The following is a 9,923-nucleotide window of genomic DNA, read 5'->3' on the forward strand; positions in this document are numbered from 1 at the left end:
GTCTCTTGCAACAGTGCTGAACTCCTAGTAATACTCTGGTGTGACGACACAGCATTTTATTTTAATCAGGCATCTATTTTCAGCAAGCCCGGGAGTCATTGACGGTTCTGGTTGGTCAAGAAAACAGACTTTTGCTAGTGTAAGCCTGTAATATTGTTTTGTAAGTTGACATTTCATGTAACGTATTGTGCTCTTATCCTGGATGACTAGTAATGTTTGATGATATGCTAATTATACATTGTAATACCCACAACTCTCATGTGTGAACCATTAAGCACAATCAGATCAAATAGTTTTTCCAAGTGAAGTATATTTTATTAAAGTTAATCATAAACCGAGCCTAAATGCTAATGCAGGTCACAGTGGACAGTAACACAGTATTCTCTCAAACAGCACATTGAAACAATAAAGAAGAGTAGGAAGAAAAAATACCTCAATAAATATTGCAGTTTTCTAACATGAAATAAATAAGCAATACCAAACCTATTCAAATGGTGTACGTTACCGAATATAGGCGTTACATGAAATCAATGAACAGGATGGAGTGCCAAGTATGAAGTGCTATAGTGCTAAAAAGCCTAATAGGCATTGTGCATAAATTACTAGCAGTAAGTATAGACATGACGAACGTAATGCATGTGCAGAGGTTCTTAAAGTTCAAGTGCTATAACGATATGTAACACTTGCGTGTAATGGCGCTACTCAGCCTGCCGCCCCTACGCGCGTTACGCCGCAGCTTCTTCAGGAGGCCTGCACATGCATTACTTTCATCATCTTTATACTTACTGCTAGTAATTTATGCACAATGCCTATTAGGCTTTTTAGCACTTTATACTTGGCACTCCATCCTGTTCATTGATTTCATGTAACGCCTATATTCGGTAACGTACGCCATTTGAATAGGTTTGGTATTGCTTATTTATTTCATGTTAGAAAACTGCAATATTTATTGAGATATTTTTTCTTTTTTTTTTCTTACTCTTCTTTATCGTTTCAATGTGCTGTTTGAGAGAATACTGTTATTGTCCACTGTGACCTGCATTAGCATTTAGGCTCTGTTTATGATTAACTTTAATAGAATTTTTCCAAGCGAAGTATATTTTATTTGATCTCTGATTGTGCTTAATGGTTCACATATGAGAGTTGTTGGTATTGCATTATTTGTGAGTTGGGCTCTTGATTCATATCTCCCAATGCATGGGGAATTTTTGTATTTAATTATACATTGTGCATGCCAGCCAGTTTGTTGGCATTCGAGACAGAGGAAATCTATGCAATTTTTGCTAGTGGACCAGGACACACGCCGACCCCTTGTCTCCACACTGGAAATACAGGGTCATGGAACACTGATGTTTGCTGTTATGTTGATTACACATTGCCCAGTCCAGCCAGTTTGTTGACTTGCCAAATAGGGATAACCTAAGCAAATAGATTATGTAATCAAGCAATGCGAGTAGGTCTTATTACCATTCTTCCCCTTTACCTGCGAATACTGAATGAAGGACCGTTGCTAATAATGAGAGATTCAGACAAGACATCCAAACATCTAAAAATAACCAGAGACTCTCTACAGGACAGCAGCCAAGACATGGCTCCATATCGAGGGACACAGATTTGTCTTTCTTCAGGATGCCAGCTTAGGAGACCACAGCCACATATGCAAGAATACAGATCTGCTCCACTCACCATCGTGAATCCAGGGATATGATTGGGTTGGTCAGGATTTTGACCCACCGGTCACCTGAGCCCCATGGAGATGTATGTAGAAGCCATGTTGTGACCCTCCAGTCAACTGACCTTGAACTTTTATAGCTTGTCATCTTCCTAAGTTTGTCGTTGCCTCTTCTCTTCTCTGTTCGTGCCACAGGTGGGTTAGTCGGCCCTGGAAGCTGAAGCCAGGTGGTGACCCTCCTGTCAACTGGCCTTGTACCTCAATGGACTGGCTTCCTACATTGTCGTTACCTCCAGACAGTGCATGCCACAGGTGAGGTAATCGGCCTGGAATCTCTGAAATCACAGCTGTTCTTATCCTGGCGTGTCAGCAGAAAGATGAGACTGTAATTTGCATCTTGGAGACTGTCCTGGGACTGTGTTCTGTGTTTCAGTAAAGTATTTCCACACTGTTACTCTCACCCTGTGTTGTCCGAGTAGCATTACGCCACGTTAAAAGGAGAGCGGGCAGTCGGTGGAATGATTCCTGGTCCATGCCGTTTTGGCTAGCGGATTAGGGAAACCCAGTAATCCCTGTGTCTTTATATCTGCTGTTTCTCAAACTCCATGAGTTGAGGAATTGTAGTTGGGCCGGTTCTTTAATAAGGTTGATGCCTACTGTGTTCTGTGTGCTAATAGCTGACGGTGAGGATCTGTATCCGTGGATTGACAGAGGTCATTGAAACTGTGGTTGTAACTGTCAATTACAGGCACTCTGGGACTCTAAGCTTAGAGGACCATTTTACAGAAATGATTATGGCGCATTCTTGAGTCTAAATATTTATTGTGGGGCACTGTATTACCCATAATACAAGCTACTGAGTATTATACAGATTGGGTTTGCGTGTCCTAAAGATGTGATTTTTGAATTTTTTTTGCTTTTCAAATAAACTCCTGGATGATTCGTGTCTCAGGGTACTTTGTATTACCGATATTCATGTCAAACCCTTGTAATAATTGTTTACCAGGTGTCCAATTAAAGGAAAACTACTTAAGAAATGCACTCCACATTTATAAGCAACCACCCGTTTCAAGCAATATGGAAAAGTAAAATGATCTGTGCTCCCGGAAAGCGTCACATAGTGTAATGCCTCGATCAAGGTATGAAAACATTAGATATTCCACGAAAAGATTAGCATGATCATCGTACGGTGAAGAGATGTATGGCTGATACAGAGCACAGCCAGGCATAATGAGGAGGTTTCTGCCAAATTCATAGAATTAAAAGTACAGCTGTGTGATGATGCAACATTTAATTTTCATTATCCAGACGTCTATTTTCAATAGGCCAAGAGACATAGGCTATTATCTTTATGATGACTTGAATTTTTTGTTTTTCTTTGGTTGCTCAAGAATCATAGACTATTGTATGAACGTTTTGTTTCTGAATTGATAAATGGCTGCTGTATACCTCTTGTGGAGACACTGGGGGTTGGTGGGTGCTCTGGTCCTCTAGCCAAAACTGCATTGAACAGGGATCATCTCACTGAACGCCCGCTCTCCTCCTTTAACGTGGGCATAACGCTACTCAGACAACAAAGGGTGAAGGTAAAACAGTGTGGCAATACTTTATTGAATCACAAAACAGGCCATTAACTAGTAGAACAGTCCCAGGAAAATACCCAAGATGGTATTTGTTAAAGTTTCACCCTTCTGCTGACTTGCCAGGATAAGAGCCGCTGTGGCTTCAGAACTTATAGGGCCGATTACCCCATCTGTGGCACGCACACCGAGAGCAGGTAACAACAAGCGTAGGAAGATGACAGTCCATTCAGGTACAAGGCCAGTTGACCTGAGCATCACAACCTGGCTTCTCTGAACATCTTCATGGAGCCAGGTGACCGGATGGTCTCATTCCTAGCTTCCAAAAACATATGCCTGGATCAGTGATGGTCAATGGAGCAGATCTGTATTCTTTCAGCCGTGGCCTTGGTCCCCTAAGCTGGCATCCTGTAGATTGAAGACAAATCTGTGTCCCTCGTGATAGACATGAGGTCTTGGCCTCTGGCCTGTAGAGAGTCTTTGGATCTCTTGGCTCTCTTTCCCTCTCTATGTATATCTGGACGGTTTTCTCCTTTATATAGTTAACAAAAGTCCTTCACACCAGCATTCTCAGGTAAAGGGGAAAAATGGTGATTTACTTGCATAGTTTTTCCTCTATTTTAAGTCCACAAACTATCTGAACTGGACAATGTGTAGTGTGCATATTAGCAAACATCATTGTACCATGACCCTCTGTGAGAGAAAAGTCAACATTTCAGACTTTTGACCAGCCGAAGAAAAAAATGCATACATTTAAAAGTCAACATATAGATAAGTCTATTCCTGGCTTGCTGAAAATTGTCTCGTTTATTGATGCAATGTTGTGTCCTCACACCTCTTATATCAGCTCCTACAGATTGTCTGCTGTGTTTGCAAGACAGGGTGAAAGTAGAAAATAATGTTTATTCATTGTATAAATCCATGTCGCTTGTTGACTTAACGGTGAAGGACATGTACAGATTTATTGAATACTCGAACAATGAGCGTTATCACCCCATCTCCCCCCTGACCTGTGGATGATGCCTGAAGGACAGTTTTGAACTATAAAAGGAGAATATGCCTGTGTTTCTATGTCGATTCTACCGGATGCCAGCTTAAGGGACTACGGCCCTGACTGGAAGAATACAGATCTGCTTCATTGACCATCATTGAATTTTGGGGAATCCAGGTTTTGAGAATCTGGTCACCTGGCCACATACCTCAAAGGACTGTCAGCTTCCTAGGCTTGTCGTTACCGCCTCTTAGCTGGGGCCCACCAAAAGCGGTGTGCCATTGGTGGGGGTAGTCGACCCTGGAAGCCTGAAGTCGCAGCTGGTCTAATCCCAGCGAGTCATCGGAGGGGTGAGACTGTAATTTGCACCATCTTGGGAATTTGCTGGGACTGTGCTATGTGTTATTGCCTGTTGGTGGTTCAGTAAAGTATTGCCACACTATTTTCCCCTTATCCTGTGTTGTCTGAGTAGTATTATGCCCATGGGAAAAGCAGAGCAGGTTCAGTGAGATGAGCGGGCCAGCGGACGAGAGCGCACCCACTGACACCCCCACTCACCTTGTCTACACAAGCTGCTAAAATACCATCACAGATCCGCAACCAGGTATGTGAAGCTGTCTGTTCCTCTGGATTCCAATGAACCACAAGGTATAGGATCCTCCAGAGGCTGCAGTTGTGCCTAAACCTATTTGGCCGCCCATTAACCATGCTCACAAGCAGAAAGGGTTGCAGTGGACCAAGACAAACATGGCAAAATTTAACCCTTTTCTGACATAGGCCTTGGGACGGAATATTACATCCTGTCTGACCAGGGACTGAATATTACATCTACGTGGTCGTCTGTGCAAATGGGGAGGTGGTTGCAGGCAATATGTTATAGGAAAATCTGCTCTCCTGAGTCTCTCCGTATGGCTAAACAGTACTGTACAGCCACATATGGGGTATTGCCACGTTCAGTAGAAATTGTGAGGCAAATTTTGGTGCCATATTTACCCACTTCATATGTGAAAATGTAAAATGTGGGGATAAAACTATTTTAGGGGTAAAATTTTTTTGTCTCAATGTCCAATGGTATAGAATTCTGTGACACACCTGTAGTGTCAATACGATCACTGCACCCCTAGATGAATTCATTGAGAGGTGTAGTTTGTAAAATGCGGTCACTTATAGGGGGTTCTGCTGTTCTGGCTTTTCATGGGCTCTCCCAGTGGGTCATGGCACCTGCAGACCAGAACAGTAAAATCTGGTGCTCCTTGCCTTCTGAGCTTTGCACTGTGCCTAAAAAATATTTCCTGATTACATGTAGGGTATTGGTGAACTCAGGAGAAAATGGATCTCAGTTTGTTGTGAAGAAAATTCCTATTAGCCCTTGTATTGCAAACTGTTTAGCAATAAGGTTCGGATACGGCTTTAAAGAAGGCACCACTTGGATATGACACAATTTTATTATACAATGATTAATTTAAATGCTAAAACACCAAATTAATGGAATGGCAGATAAAATATTACCCTGTTTTGTGTTAATTCATTTCATGTGAATCATACAATTAATATGAATTATAGTACATAGAAAAATAAGCATCATTACTATACATTACCAAGTATTGTAGCATCACTTCTCCACTGGAGGGACCACAGTGTCAGCGAGAAGGAAATACTCTGGTCTTGTCATCACAGAAACCGTGCACCCACGATACCTTCTGGAAAATGTCCCTACCTCACTGATAGTGTCCACCTTTTTATACACAAAGCTCCCACATCCTCCCCTATTACATTTGTGCAGTATGTTTAGGCTGCATCATCATCAGAATCTTGAAATTGCACAGTACGTTGTCTTGATAACAGCACAAGACTTCAAGGTCTGTTTGTTATAGACTACTACAATCTTAGTTTGCATCAACCAGAGATTTGTTTGCCATGTGGTGTCAACATGATCACTGCACCCCTAGATGGATTCATTGGGGAGTGTAGTTTGTAAAATGGGGTCACTTATGGGGGGGGTTCTGCTGTTCTGGCCCCTCGGGCTCTGCCAATGTGACATGGCACCCTCAAAACCTTTCCAGCAAAATCTGAACTCCAATATGGCGCCTCTTCTGAGCTTTGCAATGTGCCTCAAAAGTAGTATTCCACATATGGGGTATCGGTGTACTCAGGAGAAATTGCACAACAAATTGGTGCAATTTTTCCTATTACCCTTCTGAGAATGTAAAATTTGGGGCTAAAAACATTTTTCTGAGGAAAATGTAATTATGATTTATACGGCTCAACGTTATAAACTTCTGTGAAGCACCTGTGGGTTCAAGGTGCTCAACACACATGTAGATAAGTTTCTGGGGGGGGGGGTCTAGTTTCCAAAATGGTGTCACTTGTGAAGGTTTCCACATCAGGGGCTCTCCAAATGGGTCATGACACCCGCTAATGATTCCAGGTAATTTTACATTCAAAAAGTAAAATGGCGTTTCTTCCCTTCTGAGCTCTGCCATGCGTCCAAACCGTAGTATTCCCTAAATATGGGGTATCGGCCTACTCGAGAAATTGCAAAACAAACTGCATGGTGATTTACAGTTGTGGCCAAAAGTATTGACACCCTTGCAATTCTGTCAGATAATACTCCGTTTCTTCCTGAAAATGATTACAAACAAATTCTTAGGTATTATTATCTTCATTTAATTTGTCTTAAATGAAAAAACAAAAAGAATTGTCCTAAAGCCAAATTGGAGATAATTCCACACCAAACATAGAGAGGGTGGACAAAAGTATTGGCACTGTTTGAAAAATCATGTGGTGCTTCTCTAATTTGTGTAATTAACAGCACCTGTAACTTACCTGTGGCACCTAACAGGTGTTTGCAATAACTAAATCACACTTGCAGCCAGTTGACATGGATTAAAGTTGACTCAACCTCTGTCCTGTGTCCTTGTGTGTACCACATTGAGCATGGAGAAAAGAAAAGACCAAAGAACTGTCTGAGGACTTGAGAAACCAAATTGTGAGGAAGCATGAGCAATCTCAAGGCTACAAGTCCATCTCCAAAGACCAGAATGTTCCTGTGTCTACCGTGCGCAGTGTCCTCAAGAAGTTTAAAGCCCATGGCACTGTGGCTAACCTCCCAAGATGTGGACGGAAAAGAAAAATTGATGAGATTTCAACGCAAGATTGTGCGGATGTTGGATAAAGAACCTCGACTAACATCCAAACAAGTTCAAGCTGCCCTGCAGTCTGAGGGTACAACAGTGTCAACCCGTACTATCCGTCGGCGTCTGAATGAAAAGGGACTGTATGGTAGGAGACCCAGGAAGACCCCACTTCTTGCCCCGAGACATAAAAAAGCCAGGCTGGAGTTTGCCAAAACTTACCTGAAAAAGGCTAAAATGTTTTGGAAGAATGTTCTCTGGTCAGATGAGACAAAAGTAGAGCTTTTTGGGCAAAGGCATCAACATAGAGATTACAGGAGAAAAAGAGGCATTCAAAGAAAAGAACACAGTCCCTACAGTGAATCATGGTGTAGGTTCCCTGATGTTTTGGGGTTGCGTTGCTGCCTCTGGCACTGGACTGCTTGACCGTGTGCATGGCATTATGAAGTCTGAAGACTACCAACAACTTTTGCAGCATAATGTAGGGCCCAGTGTGAGAAAGCTGGGTCTCCCTCAGAGGTCATGGGTCTTCCAGCAGGACAATGACCCAAAACACACTTCAAAAAGCACTAGAAAATGGTTTGAGAGAAAGCACTGGAGACTTCTAAGGCCGGTTTCACATTAGCGCTTTTTAAGCGCACGCACGGCCGGGGGTAGCTCTCTGCCCGTCGTGCCCGCCCCTTGCTTGTAGCGCCGCCTACTAGCGGACAGCGGCGCCTGCGATCGGCGCACCCTATCTTTAGCATAGGGTGCGCAGATCGTGCGCAGGCCGTGCGCTAGTTGCGCTTTGACCTGCGCTGCGCACTTTTGACGGTGCGCCGTGCGCGCCAAAATCCGAAAAGTTTGATTTTGGCGCGCACGGCGCACCGTCAAAAGATCGCTACTTACCTGTCACACTAGGCGATCCTGCGTCCTCCCGCCCGGCTCCACGCGTCGCTCGTCCTCACAGCAGGAAGCGCCGCAGGAAGCTGACGACGAGAAACAGTCCTGAACGTTCTCGCGCGATCAGCGATAACCAGCGGGGGAGCGGGTCGCTGGTAAGTATCAGACACAGATATCGCTAGCAATATCGCTATAACATCACTAGTTATAGCGATATTGCTAGCGATATCTCTTAGTGTGACATGCCCTTAAAGGGGATAAAATAATCTTGTTTACTGATAAAGGCTGTGCAAACCAGGATGGTCCAGAAGGATGGAGTAATGAGTGTCCTCCATGTCCAACAAAAATGCAATGTCAGCAATAAGATGAGTCATGTTTTGGGCCAGAATCATAGGGTGAGCTGGTAGGCTGCTTTAGGGTCCCTCAAGGTGTGGAAATGACCTTGGCAAAGTATATGGCTTCTGACTGACTACTTCCATGATACTGTAAGAAAAGGAGCTGAGACAAGAGTCAGCGGCTTCCGGTGCCCTTCGGGGCCGGAACTATCGGGACTCACCACTGTTGTCGGGGGAAGGTGCTAGGAGGGGAGGACCTGTACGCTGGACAGCAGGGGGAGATGAAAAGGACTGAGCACAGGAACGGGACAGACTTGGGAACGCAACAGGAGAACAAGGAGAAGGTTGACTCCCCACTGCTCCGACTGCTAACTCCATGTCTTAGATCCCTCAGCGTTCTGACTCTACCATTGATTGTTTTACTACAGAGCTGTCTTCTGACCCTCTCTGGACAGCTCCTTCCCGCCCGCAGATAAGCTGACTTGCTTCGTTCTTAGAGACTACTCCAGAGGACCGTCTGCTGCCGCGGTCTGCGAGCGTGCCCACGGTTCGTGTTCAGCACCATTCCAGAGGAATCCAGACAAAGGCCTGTTTCAAGCCAAGCGAGACCAGATGCATCAGCACTGTTGGGAGACAGTGCTTTTCAATACAGAGCCAGAGACATTGTCTACGATTTGTGACATCGTCGGGAGATATTCCAGCCTTTCCCCTACTAGAAATGCAAGCAATAAGTTACCTTTTTTATGTATACCTTTTCTCAAGCATTGTGTTTGTGTGCAATTCCCGTCGTTGCTGTTACTGATCTTGTCTCCCTGCGTGGAGTATTCCTTGTATAATAACTTGTTCAGTAAACCCTGTTAACCACTTCTCTGCCTCCGGTCCCTTTTACATTTTGGCGTAGTCGGCAGGATGCAGTCTAATAGCATGGAGGTGGTAGAACAGGGAGCTGTGCCCCGAACCAGTATCTCTCTGGGGGGCCATGCTGAGTAACTTGCCAAAATTTATGGGGTCCAATACTATGTTGTGGAGTTGGACAAGAACGCATGAGGGGTATGATGAGAATGCACCCTATGACCCCCACGCTTGAGGCCGAGGTGGCCATTATGGCTTTAGATATGGAGGGGCTCAAGACTCCGTGATGTTGCGCACCCCCCAAGACCGTGATACATTTGCTAAAGTGCTTCAAATCTTGGAGGTGACCTAACTGATGTAGGGGAACTTAGGACTCGCCTGTTTAGCTGTATGCAGAGGGGGAGACGGTTACGCAGTATATGAATGCCCTGCAAGAGTTACCGCCATTGTCAGAAAAGACAGGATGGGGATAGGGCC

The sequence above is a fragment of the Dendrobates tinctorius genome, unplaced genomic scaffold (genome assembly GCF_039654945.1).
Source record: "Dendrobates tinctorius isolate UK_male_01 unplaced genomic scaffold, ASM3965494v1 ptg000393l, whole genome shotgun sequence".
Taxonomy (NCBI): Eukaryota; Metazoa; Chordata; class Amphibia; order Anura; family Dendrobatidae; genus Dendrobates; species Dendrobates tinctorius.